The sequence below is a fragment of the Perognathus longimembris genome, chromosome 10 (assembly GCF_023159225.1).
Source record: "Perognathus longimembris pacificus isolate PPM17 chromosome 10, ASM2315922v1, whole genome shotgun sequence".
Lineage (NCBI taxonomy): Eukaryota > Metazoa > Chordata > Mammalia > Rodentia > Heteromyidae > Perognathus > Perognathus longimembris.
Genome location: NC_063170.1, coordinates 35,921,519 through 35,934,703, shown reverse-complemented (window position 1 = coordinate 35,934,703; position 13,185 = coordinate 35,921,519). Strand labels below are relative to the sequence as shown.

Genomic DNA, 13,185 nt, shown 5'->3' with positions numbered 1-13,185 from the left:
TGTCTTTCTATTTTGGTGGCTATGACCTTAGCTGTGCAGAAACTTTTTAATTTGTAGTAGTCCCATTTGTTGAGTCTTTCCCCTATTTGTTGTGCCCCTGGGACTCTATTCAGGAAGTTCCTTCCTGTGCCTATAAGTTCTAGTGTCTTTCCTACTCTGTCCTTCAGTAGTTTCAAGGATTCAGGTCTGATATTGAGGTCCTTGATCCATTTTGAGTTGATCTTGGTGCATGGTGATAGGCTTGGGTCTACTTTGAGTTTTCTGCATATGGCTGCCCAGTTCTCCCAGCACCAGTAGTTGAAGAGGCTATGTTTATTCCATTGTATGTCTTTAGCTCCTTTGTCGAATATCAGTTGGCTGTAAGAGTGCGGTTTTATTTCTGGGTCTTCAATTCTAATCCACTGGTCTTCCAATCTGTTTTTATACCAATACCATGCTGTTTTGGTTATGATGGCCTTGTAGTAGAGCTTGAAGTCTGGTATGGTGATACCTCCTGCACTATTTTTTTTGCCTAGAATTGCTTTGGCTATTCTAGGTTTTTTGCTGTTCCATATGAATTTATGGATTGGTTTCTCTATTTCAGTGAAGAATGTGGCAGGGATTTTGATAGGTATTGCATTGAATTTGTATAACAATTTGGGCAATATGGCCATTTTCACTATATTGATTCTGCCTACCCATGAGCATGGGAGATCTTTCCATCTCCTTGTGTCTTCTTTGATTTCCCTTATTATATTTTTGTAGTTTTCATTGAATAGGTCCCTCACGTCCTTGGTTAAGTTGATCCCTAGGTACTTTATTCTTTTTTTGGCTACTGTAAATGGAATTGTTTCCATAATTTCCTTTTCTGTTTGTCTATTGCTGGTGTACAGAAAAGCTGCTGACTTTTGTGGATTGATTTTGTATCCTGCTACTTTGCCAAATTGGTTTATTAGGTGTAGGAGTTTGGGTACTGAGTTTTTTGGGTCCTTCAGATATAAGATCATGTCGTCTGCGAATAGGGATAACTTGATTTCTTCCTTGCCGATGTGGATCCCTTTGATGTCCTCCTCTTGCCTTATTGCTATGGCTAGGGATTCCAGCACTATGTTGAACAGAAGTGGGGAGAGTGGGCATCCTTGTCTTGTTCCTGAGTTTAGGGGGAATGATTTAAGTTTCTCTCCATTTAATATGATATTAGCAGTTGGTCTGTTGTATATGGCTTTTATTGTTTTGAGGAATATTCCATCTATTCCTGTTCTCTCCAAAGCTTTTAATAGGTATGGATGTTGTATTTTGTCAAAGGCTTTTTGGGCATCGACTGAGATAACAATGTAATTCTTAATTTTAGATCTGTTTATGTGGTGAATTACGTTGATTGATTTACGGATGTTGAACCATCCTTGTGACTGAGGGATGAAGCCTACTTGGTCATGATGTATGATTTTCTTGATCAGTTTCTGGATCCTGTTAGCTAATATTTTATTGAGGAGCTTTGCGTCTGTGTTCATTAGTGATATTGGTCTGTAGTTCTCTTTTTTTGTTGGGTCTTTGCCTGGTTTGGGAATGAGTATGATATTAGCTTCATAGAATGAGTTTGGGATTTCTCCCTCTGTTTCTATTTCGCAGAAGAGTTTGAGGAGTATTGGTATTAGCTCCTCACTAAAGGTTTTGTAGAATTCGTTGGTGAATCCATCTGGGCCTGGGCTTTTCTTAGTAGGGAGGTTCTTGATTGCCTCCTGTATCTCACCATAAGTTATTGGTTTATTTAGTTGATTTATTTCTTCTTGGTTCAGTTTGGGCAGTTTATACTTCTGTAAGAATTGATCCATTTCTGTAAAATTATTGTTTTTTGCTGAGTAGAGGTTTTGGAAATAGCTCCTTATGATTGTTTGAATATCGTGTGTACTTGTTGTAATTTTTCCAGTGGAGTCCCTGATTTTACGTATATGAGTCTCTTCTCTTCTTTTTTTTTGTGAGTCTTGCAAGGGGTCTGTCAATTTTGTTTATTTTCTCAAAGAACCAGCTTTTAGTCTTATTTATTTGTTGAATGGTCTTTCTATTTTCAATCAGATTTATCTCTTCTTTAATCTTTGTGATCTCTCCCCTCCTAGTCGTTTTAGATTCTGTCATTTCTTGTTTCTCCAGTTGTTTTTGTTTCATCGTGAGGGTATTCACCTGCGCTGCTTCCATTCTTTTAATGTGAGTGCTGAGTGCAATGATCTTGCCCCTCAGTACTGCCTTAGCTGTGTCCCATAGGTTTCTTTGTGATGTGTTTTCTTTGTCATTGTGGCTTATGAATTCGTTGATTTCATCTTTAATTTGGTCTGTGGCCCAAGTGTTGGATAGCAGCATGTGGTTTAGCCTCCAAGAGTGTGTATAGTGTCTGTGGTTTCCTTTGTTGTTGAGGGTTACCTTTAATCCACTGTGATCAGATATAATACATAGGATGATGTCAATACTTTTGTATTTGCTGAGGTTCTTTGTGTGGGCTATGACATGGTCTATTTTGGAATATGATCCATGGGCTGCTGAAAAGAAGGCGTATTGGGTCTCTGTAGGGTGAAAGGTTCTATATAGGTCTGTTAGATCCATTTGGGAAATGGTGTTATTTAGGTCCTCAGCTCCCTTACTAATCCTCTGAGTGTTGGATCTGTCTCTTGGAGAGAGAGGAATATTAAAGTCACCCACTATGATTGTGTTTGCGTCTATCTTGCTCTGTAATTCTGTGAGAATTTGCTTGACATATGTCGGGCCTCTTTTGTTCGGTGAGTATACATTTATCACCGTGATGTCTTGATTCTGGATTTTTCCTTGTATTAATATGTAGTGTCCTTCTTTGTCTTTTTGAGTGGACTTTAAAGAGAAGTCCAGCTTGTCTGAGATCAGAATGGCTACACCTGCCGTTTTGGTGGGTGCATTTGCTTGGTAGATCTTGCTCCATCCTTTCATTCTAAGCCTGTTTTTGTCCCTTGCTGTAAGGTGGGTCTCTTGTAGACAGCAGATGTCAACTTTTTGTTTGCGAATCCATTCTGCCAGTCTGCTCCTCTTAATCAGGGAGTTTAAGCCATTTATATTTAAAGAGATCAGGGATAAGGGTGTTTTTTCTCCTTCCATTTTCTTGTTGGGCTGTTTTTTCCTCTTTTTTTTTTTTCTTCTTGTCTTTAGTGAGCTGGTCTTTCTGCTGGACTTTGGCTATTGAAGTTTCTTTCTGATTCTGTCTGTGTGTCTTTTACGATCTCTGTTGGGTGGGGTTCCCCTCTTAATATTCGCTGTAGGGCTGGTTTTTTTATTCACATACTCCTTTAGCTCCTCTTTGGTGTGGAAAGATCTGGTTCTCCCTTCGAATGTGAACTCCAATTTCGCTGGATATTTGATCCGAGGTTGTAAATTGTTATTCTGGAGTACTTGGATGGTGTTCTTCCACTCACTTCGAGCTTGGTAAGTTTGTGTGGAAAGTCGGATGTTATTTGAATCCTCTTCCCATTGAAAAAAGTTTCCTTCTTCGCTTTGGCTGAATTCAGAATTTGCTCTTTAATCTTGAGGTCTGTAGTCTTGAATATTATGTGCCTTGGGGTGGTTTTCCTGGGGTCTGGCCTGCCAGGTGTCCTATAGGCTTCGGTTACCTGGATGGGGTCCCCTGTGAGATTGGGGAAGTTTGCTGCAATAACTTTATTGAGAACATGATTAAGCCCTCTGTTCTGATATTCGGCTCCTTCTTCTATTCCAATTATGCGCAGATTATATCTCTTGTCTTTGTCCATTAGTTCCTGGATTAATCTTCCCTGAAGCTTCACCTTTTCTTGGAGTGTGGTCATTTTCTGGTTGTTGTCAGCTGCTTCATCGTCCAGGCGAGAGATTCTGGATTCTATATGGTCTACTCTTTGTGTTATGGTTTCAATTGCGGAGTTTATGGATGTCAGAGAGCTATTCATGGTTGTCATATCAGCTCTGATCGTGGAAATTTCTTCCTTTAAAGAGTTGTATTTTAAATCTATTTTTTCATGCATTTCAATTCTCAGGATGTGGAGATTTTCTTTAAAGGCAGCTTGCATTGTATCCATTTTTGCTTCCATTTCTTTAAACGAGGCTTGCATTGTATCCATTTTTGCTTCCATTTCTTTCTTGGCTTCCTGGGTGTCCTTCCAGATTTCCGCTCTAAACTCCTGGAATTGTTTTCTGATTTCATTTCTGACGCTTTCGATCATTCCTGTTAACATGGCCTCATTTGCTTTTTTAGTCTCCATCTCCTCTTCAGTCGTGCTGCTTTTTGGAGCTGGCGAGTTGGCTTGTCCTTTGATGAACTGAGTTATGTTTCTTTGTGATTTGCGCATCTGGAAATCTGGGTGGCTTCTCAGGTTTGTTTTGTAGCTCTTTCCTCCCTCCTGTGTAGGCGTATCTCCGGCAGCAGGTGCTGCCGCTGTGGCCCCGCCCACCAGTGCAGGGTACACGCCTACCAGAGCGGGCGCTGTCGCCGGGGGCCCCGCCCTCCTGTGCGCTGTTGTCCACTACAACATGCACTTTAGCGGGATATGCCTCCCAGAGCGAGTCCTGGGTTGTTGGGTTGTGCTTGCGCCCTCCCGCGAGTCCGTTGGGGGGGGCGGTATGTGTGGGGCCCAGTGGGATCGACTGTCCGGGTGTGGCTTGGCACCCTCAGACCTCGCCTCCGCTGTGAGGGAGGGGACGTGATCAGGCTCAGGTGACCCTGCTGGGCTGGTATTGCCCACCAGCGCCTGTGATTTTAGTTGTAAGAGTCCGCAAAGTCCAGGCGCCTCGGGTGGGGCTTGCCCTGCTGGCCGTCCCCCGGCCCCTGTTGGGAAGGGGACGGGGCCGGTTCTGCCAGTTCAGGAACCTGTGGGGGCTTGGGGCTGTTCTGCCCTTCCCCTGCTAAACTGGCTTCCCAGCGCCTGATGGGAGCTTCCCGCCTGATTTGGGGGTTCTTTGTTCCCTAGGGAGTGGGGAGGGGGAGGGAGGGAGATCTAGCTTCTTTTGGGGCTTGGGTCTCCCGTTGGGGGAAGGGATTATGGGGGACTCACTTTTGCTGCTTTGTGTGTGTGTCCCGCGCAGCCGTTGGCCCTTCAGGGGTTGGCGAAGTCAGATCTCAGTCTCTTGAGTAGCTGGGATAACAGGCATGAGTCATTGGTGCCTGACATTTACTCTATTCTTGACAGTTTTACCACATGGCTCATTAGGAGTAAAACTAAAGCCAAACACAAAGGCAATAGGTGGTGGTCTTCTGGTTTTATTTCTTCTTTTGTCCTATCTCCCTAGCCCATCCTCTATCTAGATACCAAAAGAAAACAAGAAAGGGTCATGTCCATACTGTATAGTACAAGGAAATGTCCTGTGTGAGGTTGGACAAACTGCCTCTGAGAATAGGGTTGAAATTATTTAAATGAGAAATGTTTCTTGTCTAGCTTCAGGAGGAAGTTGTCTGGAACTGCAGTGGTTTGGAGAAGCCTGCTGGAAGCCCTTCCTTAGGCACAGTTAGCCCAAGGCCTTGTCCCAGCGGTCAGACCCTGGTAGCAGCCATGACTTCCCAACAGACCCTCTATGCCTTCACTTTACAGTATTTACAAAGGGAATTTTTTTATTCTTATGTAATTTAAACTAATGAACTCATGTAGTTTTCAGTTTTTAATTTTCATGTGCAATACTCTGTTTTATGAATACTTTTTGTTTGACTGTCTTAGTCTGTTTGGGGTGCTTTAACAAAGTACCAGCTTATAAACATCAGAAATTTACTTCTCAGTTCTGGAGGCTGTGAATCCCAGGGTCAAGGTGTTGACAGATGTGTCTACAAAGGCCCCCTTTCTAGTGTGTAGATGGAGTCCTCTGGAGGTGGCTTCACACAGTGGAAGGGAACAACTAGCCTGAGGTCTCTAGTTACAAAGGATATTAATTTAATCCATGAGAGTTCTGCCTCCATTATCTGGTAAAACTTTCCAAGGTCCAACTTCCTCATCCCATCACCTTAGGGTTAGGATTTTAGTATATAATTTTTAGGGAGACACACACATTCAAATGACAGCCCCAATATTCTTATTAGACCTGGTGTTTGTTTGTTTGTTTGTTTACAAACATTCAGTTACCTGCAAAGTGGCATGGAAGGTGAGGCATTGAGAGAGGATGAGTGTTTCTTAAGACATTTGTCCTGCACAGTGTGTAAAGAGGTAGTAGAAAAATGTAAGTTTTGGAACATAGTGATGGTGGCTTGTAGGTTGTGCTCTAGTTGGATAACACCCTACCCCATTATTAGAAATGTTTAGATCCTTACCTTCTTCTTGAATCTTTGAGCTTGTCACCATCAGAGTTCTTGTCAGCATAGACCTTTGACTGAGAGTTTCATCTTGCTTTTCCTGGTTCAGTTTCTCATCTCCCTCCCAATCCTACCTTCTTGCTTCCAGGGAAAGTGACTTCAAACTCTCCTTATGTCATGATGAGTAACATTCTAGACACATTTGGATAGCTTTTATTGCATCTACAAAAGCATTGAAGTCCTTTAAACACAGTATAGGAGCTGTAGTAATCCCAACTTTGTCCCTGATGACCATTATAACCTTGGACACAAAAACAACAACAACAAAAAACTCTACCCTTTGGGGAATTATTATTTTTCTCATTTGTAAAATGAGGATCAAATCCTAGAAACAAAAATAAATAAATAAAACCCTTTGAGAAGTGTGCCAGAGATTGAGTGGGATGGAGTCTAGCATCCTATCTTGATGTTGAGATGTGGCTGGATCAGTGCTGGGAGAAACTGAAAAAAATGTTGTCCTTTATTGAGTTAGGTATGCTTAGTCATAGTGAACCCACACTGGGAAAGTTCTGAAGAACCCCTGTAGGGCCAAAACACATCCATGGTCTGCGAAATGCCTCTATCAACCTGTCTTCTACACAGCAGCCTTTTTCTCCTACTAGAAGGTCGTGGGATTTGAGCAGCATCAACATGCAAGGACAATGTTCTGGGGCATGTAACCTTCAATGTCTTTCTGTGATGTGAGATTGCATCAGATTAATGATTTAAAAATGAGCATTTTTCTGCCTTCTGGCCGTACTTAATGTTCTCAGGCCTTTAAAAATATATCATCATCATCATCATCATCATCATCATTATCATCATCATCATCATCATCATCATCATCATCATCATCATCACCACCATCGCACTTTTCTTTTCTGTTTATAAGCATGCAGAGCTGTCCAAACTGTTCAATTGGCCATGTACTTGGGTGCACAGGGAATGCCTTGGAAGGAGTTGGGCCATTCTTTGTGGTTTCACATTGAACTGACCCAGGACATAGAGTTTGGAGATTTGCTAGCTGCTCATGCTTGCGGCTAGTGTCAGCATAGGGGTGATGCTTGCAGCCTTCAGGCAGGGCTTCAAGAACGCAGTTAGGGTTTGGGTGTTAGGATGATACAGCAGGAAAAGTTACATAACTTCTCTAGTATGTGGGTAGAAAGAGAGAGAGATACCTATGTCCTTGGGGCTCCAAGAGGGGACCGTGTGGAACTCAGGCCTGACAGGCAACAAGGAGCTTCATGATGTTAGCTTGGGCTTTGCTGATAATAGTGCACAGTGACACCTAATCTGCTGTGTCTGTTTGAACTTGGAAGCAGAAGATTCTAGGGTGAACTGGTGTTAAGGAGATGGGTTATTTTCAGGAGGTTCAGATTTATTTGATATATATGATACAGGCTTGCTGACTTCTATCTCTATCATGATTGTGCTGCAGCTCACCCATCCCCAATATTTTATTTCATGGATGATGACAAACATGGGGTGAAGTATACTCCCCCCCAGGAAGTTCTCTGTCAATCAGTCCTTCTTCCCACTTCCAGAAAGTTCTTTAAAAGGCAGCTTGGTAGTGCAAGGAAAGCTTTTAAATTTTTTTTTTACATAAATGATGTATTTTGACAGTAATAGATCTCTGAGGTGAGATTTTGCTAAAGGCAAAATCCTTGTTGTTACTTATGGTACTTGTTTTCTCCTCCTGCAAATATGATGTTGACATATGCAACATGAGGACAGCAATTTGTGAATGAGGCAGGAGTAGTGTGCTACGGACATTGTGTCACAGCGATGCCCAAACATAGTCCTAAGTGTTTAAAAATCAGAGCTTTAAAGGAAGCATTCACAGTGGGCACTCTTTGACTACTGGAGCTTCAGATTCCCATGCTTCTAAGAGTCTTGGGAGAAGGATCCTTATCAAATGGGGGATAAGCAGGAGAGACACTGAAGTGGCTTCAGCTCTCAGATGCTTTCCCTATTCCTAGGTGTGTGTGTGTGTGTGTGTGTGTGTGTGTGTGTGTGTGTGTGTGTGTGTTCCCTGAGAACATTTGATGCTGTCCTCCAAGTAATGAAACAGAGGTCTGCCATGTGCACTGGGGTTACTGCAGCTGATGAGATGTTAAGTTACCTTTATTTGAGAAGCCATCAGAGCTACTCAGCCTTCAGAGAACCACATTGTTCCAGGCTCACCCTGAGGAAAGAAGGAGGAAGAGGAGGAGCCTAAGAATGACAAGCAGTGAAACAGTATCAATTATAGCTTTACTGGACTAAATATCAGTCAGTTGACATTTCCCCAGTGACTAGATGAAGGAGCTATTCACCATGAGGAGGTTCTTCACAAGTATAGTTAATGTCTATTCACGATGAGGAGGTTCTAAATGAGTCACATTGATTCCTTACAAAAATAATTTGTGGAAGGAAGGAACTTTTCTTATTAAACTCCTTTCCCAGGGAAAGGTGTGAGGTTCTGAGTGGTAAAGTGACACTCCCAGTCATGTGGTGAATCAGAGCCCAGTTCTGCCCTGGGAGGAAGACTTTGTTTCCCTTATCCTTTGTCCGTGTCCATGGCATTGGCTGTGGAGTGTTTGAGACTGCTTGAAGTGGCTGAAATAGTCATGCTGTGCCTAGTTACAGTGAGAGAAAGCAGGCAGAGGACTTTTAACACACCTTTCTGTACATTACCAGTAGCCAGTTCCTTTACCAGGGTCTGGAATTAACCAGGGTTTTGTAGTTTTAGACAGCATAAGGATAGGAAACACTTGATCCCTTCTTGCTAGGTATTTGTCGAAAACATTTTCAGATATTATCTCACTTAATCTTTGTAACAACTCTATCAAGCAGGTACTATGACTGTTCCCATTTTCCAGAAACAGAGCCCCTAGCCTGCTATCTGGGATTAAGTGAGTGGCTGCCCAACCTGGACTGTTTGTTTCAGAATTTCCCTCAATGACTGCTAGACTGCTTCTCTCAGGAGGGGCTTCAAGCTGGAAAAGCTTGAATACTACTGTTCTTCAAGCCTGAATTAAACTGCACTGCTGAGATTTTACTCAAAGGCCTAGGTTCTAGTTTGAGTTCTCCATATATGGACCATGTGGCAATGGGCAAGTGATTGCTTCTCTGGGCTTTGTTTTCCTTACTTGTAAAGTGGAGAGATGGTACTTAGCTCAGTAAGCTATTGAGACCTCACAGGTAGCTCCAATTTAATTCACAGTTTTCATTAAATTCACAGTTGGGACCATTACCAATCTTCAAAGTCAGAAAACCATACCAAGATTCTCTCTGACTTTCATATCTTTCTTGTATGTCCCCCAAACGATTCCTCCTGGGTACTTTTCATGTCATTACTGTGTGGGTGAGCCTGTGTTTGGCCCTTTGTGCTGCTATAATAGAATCCTGGAGACTGGCTAATTTATGAAAAACTAGCCCAGTTCTGAAGGCTGAGAGGTCCAAGGCCAAGATGCTATCAGGTTTGGGGGTCTGATAAAATCAATTCCTCATAGGTGGTACAGTCTAGATATCCTCACTTGACAGAAAAGTGAGAGAGAAACACCACTCCCCTCAGGCTCAATTTTAAGGGCTTGATCCCATCCTGACAGCTCCCCATTCATGTCTGAATTACCTCTTAAAGGCCCTACCTCTCAGTATTATCACCTTGATGATTAAGTTTTAGCACATGGATTTCAGGGAACATACTCAGACTATATCAGTTCCCAAGTCTTGCTGAATAGACCTCCTTCCAGGCCTTTCTTTCACTAGTTCTACCTCTTCTGATCCATGTGGCCACTAGGTTGATACACCAGCAAAACCCTTCTGACCTGGACACCCTCCTGTTAAAGTGATGACACTTTGGCAATTACTGCCAGCTCTTCTTTAACCTTGGCTGGCATCACAAGTCATTTGGAAAAGTTGACTGCTATACATGTTCTGGAGACCCAGCCCCAGAGCTGCAAAAAGGTAGGCGTGGTTTAGGTCCAGGAATCAACTGCCTGGCTATTGCTCAGACCCTTCTGATGCATGGATCTGAGGTAAACACTGAACCATGAGGATCAAGTCCAAGTTCTTAAACATGCTTTCCCAGCCTGGCTTATTTCTGTCCCTGCCATTTCTAGACTGCTAGCTCTGTCCTGAGTTTATCAGTCCGATCCATACTTTCCCTTTCATTGGCTTCTCTGTGTTAGTATTTAGCTACGGGTGTGAATTCAATGATTGACTAATGCATATTGTATGATAATCACTTACAGCTTTTACCAGCTATTCACAGTTTTTATAAGCATTAGGGTCTTTACTGCTCATAACCCTGAAAAGTTAGTACCATCATTGTCCTACTTTTATAGATGTGAAAGTTGGAGTACAGGGAAGTTGAAGAACTTGCCCTAGGTACTGGGGCTAGTGAGCAGAGGAGCTGCTCAGGTAGTCTGATATAGATCTTGTCGTCAGGGAGAAGGTGGAACAGTGGTGTCTTCCCTTGGATTTGTGTGGTGCTGCCTTGAGTTGTCACATGACTAGTGGATACTGTTGGGCACTAATATTTTGGACTCAGGTATGAAGGTGTCCTTCAGTGTGTCTGTCAGGTCTGCTTTGGAGTAGTTCTGTCCCCTCGAGAATTGCAGATAGCCTGTTGGACATTTGTGCACATGAAAAATCTGTTCAAAATCATTTGTGCTTAGAACTGAATCTAAGTACACATGTTTTTATTTCATGGTTTTAATGAATAGGGCGGGTTGGCTATACATCATTAAGTTACTGAATGTTTTTGAGAAGTTGGATCACCGAGAACAACACTAATAGTCATTAAGACACACATGTATCTGTCTGCATTAGTAGCTACTTAATTCTGATTCTGTTTTTGTTTTGTTTTTTAATTAACTGTAAAGGTGATGATGGGGGGGGGCCTATAGTTACATAAGTAACGTGATGTATGATTCTGTGGTGTAGAGGAACAAGCCTCTGACTGCTTTACTGTCCTCTTCAGTGTGTCTGAGCATTTATTTGCCTACTGAAATGCATTTTACTTTATCATAGACTACTTGCTTCTGAATCTCTTTTATGTTTTTGATGAGGCTTATAAATGACTTTTAAAACTATGATGTGTTAATATTATCTGAGTTTCATTTTAGAAGGGTGATGATTTCAGAAAATGGTGCCTTAGAAAAGTGATCTGTCTCATTTGATTAAGAATGCTATACAAAATTTGAAAGGGATAGAAGAGCACTAAGTTCTCAGGAGGGACATCTCCCCGGATTTTCCTGGGGAAGTTGTGAATTTAAAACTTGAGCTTGGAATGCCTTTGCTAGACCCCAGCTTGCCTCCTGCCCACATATTACAACCCTCTTTAGTTCTCTTTGAGATGTTAATTTGTTGCTATGAAAATTATCTTGTCACTGACAAACAGAATCTGGAAGAATCAGCTCTTCTTTATAAAGTGGTTCCTATGGTATCTACAAGGCTTTGTCAGTTTGCAAGTTATGAATATTTATGTCTCAGAAAAATTCCTCATTTAAATTGCATTCTCTGTAATTTCCCACTTAATTTCCCTTAGAAATAATGACATTTCCATCCTTTGGCTAGGTGAATGTCTTTGGAGATGGCAGTTTTTGCACATTGGTTCAGGGGGCATCAGAATTTGCCGAATTCCAATCACAGACAAGATCCAGCTGCCCTGCAATAGCTTCTATATAAAACAGTGAATATGCCCAATACATTATTGACTGGAGATAAAGGTCAGACATGATTATGGTAAATTAGACCTTTTGCATTATTTATGAGATTTAAAGTGTGTTTCTCTTTTTCTCACTAATGTTTGTGTAAAAGTGGTAATGGGGCCTGTGGGTAAACAATTTTGAAATTTATTAAACAAAGGACTTGGTTTTAAAAAAGAATCATATATATAACACATCTTCTTGATCCATTCATCTACTGAGGGTCATCTGGGTATGGTAAATAATACTGCAGTAAATGAACATGGTTGTACTGGTAGCTTTAGTGTGGCCTTGTTTGTGGTCATTTGTGTGAATGCCCAGGAGTGGGATTGCTGGGTTGTAGGGAAGCTATATGTTTAATCTTTTGAGGAACCTCCATACTGCTTTCCAGAGTGGTTGAACAGGTTTACACTCCCATCAACAGTAATGTTCCCTTTTGGCCACATTCCCACCAGCATCTGTTATTATTAGTTTTCTTGCTAATGGCCATTCTAACTGGGGTAAGGTAAAATCTCAATGTAGTTTTGATTTTCATTTCTCTTACGCCCAGAGGTGTTGAACATTTTTTCATGTGTCTATTGGCCATTCTTATTTCCTCTTCAGAGAAGTTTCTCTTTAGGGCTTTAATATATATACAATGGAGTTCTATGCTTCCATCAGAAAGAAAAACATTGCCCCATTCATAAGAAAATGGAAAGACATGGAAAAAACTATATTAAGCAAAGCAAGCCAGGCCCAAAGAAATGTAGGTTGCATGGTTTTCCTCATTTGTAATAACTAGAATATGTCTATGATATTCCTAGCAGGGGTCACAATAGCCCAATTGCTAAGTTCACATGATCATATATAATGAAGCATGTCAAAATGAACTCCAAGAATTGGAAACAAGAGCTTCTTATTATGTCCTGTGTGTAGTTATTTCTATTTGTTTCTGTTTTAGGTTTCTGTACCCTTTGTTTTGTTTATACGTTTATCTGATCCATGGGAAGGAAAGGGAATCATAGAAACAGCAGCACAAAGGATGAACTAATGTAACAATGAGACTCACTAGACACCGTTGGGAGTGAACTTTACAACTGGGGGCGGAATGAGGGAGGAGGTAGCAATGTTTAAAAAGAAATGTACTCATTACCTTACTTATATAACTGTAACCCCCTTGTTCATCACCTTTACAATAAAGATTTAAAAAAAGAATCAAACTCTAGGCTTTCTCCC

At 41.6% G+C, this 13,185-nt stretch overlaps 1 protein-coding gene across 1 annotated transcript in view; it reads left to right on the top strand.

The window, feature by feature from the left end:
- Window positions 1-13,185, top strand: part of Cacna2d3 (calcium voltage-gated channel auxiliary subunit alpha2delta 3) — a 929,381-nt gene that overhangs the window by 73,960 nt on the left and 842,236 nt on the right. The gene's annotated exons all lie outside the window — the stretch shown is intronic.